At 43.3% G+C, this 610-nt stretch overlaps 1 protein-coding gene across 1 annotated transcript in view; it reads left to right on the top strand.

The window, feature by feature from the left end:
* Positions 1-610, top strand: part of LOC101984287 (alpha-adducin-like) — a gene marked incomplete at both ends in the record, with an annotated part of 8,852 nt that overhangs the window by 7,187 nt on the left and 1,055 nt on the right. The window lies entirely within an intron of this gene.

Raw genomic sequence — 610 nt, 5'->3', positions numbered from 1 at the left:
TTGGAGCCTGTCCTGGAACTAGCTCTGTAGACCAGGCTGGTCTCGAACTCACAGAGATCAGCCTGCCTCTGTCTCCCGAGTGCTGGGATTAAAGGTGTGCGCCACCATCGCCCGGCTATATTTTGTTTTTTGAGACAGGTTTTTACTGTGTAGTCCCAGCTGTCCTAGAACTTCCTCAGTAGACCAGGCTGGCCTTGAACTCACAGAGATCCTCCTGCCTCTGCCTACTGAGTAATGGGATTAAAGGTGTGTGTCACCGCTGCCCTACATTATATAAAGTTTTTAAGTCTTTACCTTTAAATTATAGTTTTTGCATGATTAGAAAGGAGATTGTACCAAACAATCTTGAAAGAAGAATCATACATTCTATGCCTTTTCTTTTATCTGGTCACTCAGGAATATAATACTGCAAGCTATGATTGTTGCTTGCTGCCTCATGTTATTTTTAACCATGTGTTCACCATAATCCACTTTCCCTTCCACAGGTATCCGAGCCCCTTTCACATACTGACATACCACGTTTCTGAGGTCTGTGCTGTGATGACAGACGTCACCCATTTGGTCCTCTTCACTGTCCCTTGATCCCCATATCTAATTTTTTTTTTTTTTT

This window comes from Microtus ochrogaster, unplaced genomic scaffold, assembly GCF_000317375.1.
Source record: "Microtus ochrogaster isolate Prairie Vole_2 unplaced genomic scaffold, MicOch1.0 UNK705, whole genome shotgun sequence".
NCBI lineage: Eukaryota > Metazoa > Chordata > Mammalia > Rodentia > Cricetidae > Microtus > Microtus ochrogaster.
This window is presented reverse-complemented; position numbering and strand designations above follow the sequence as displayed.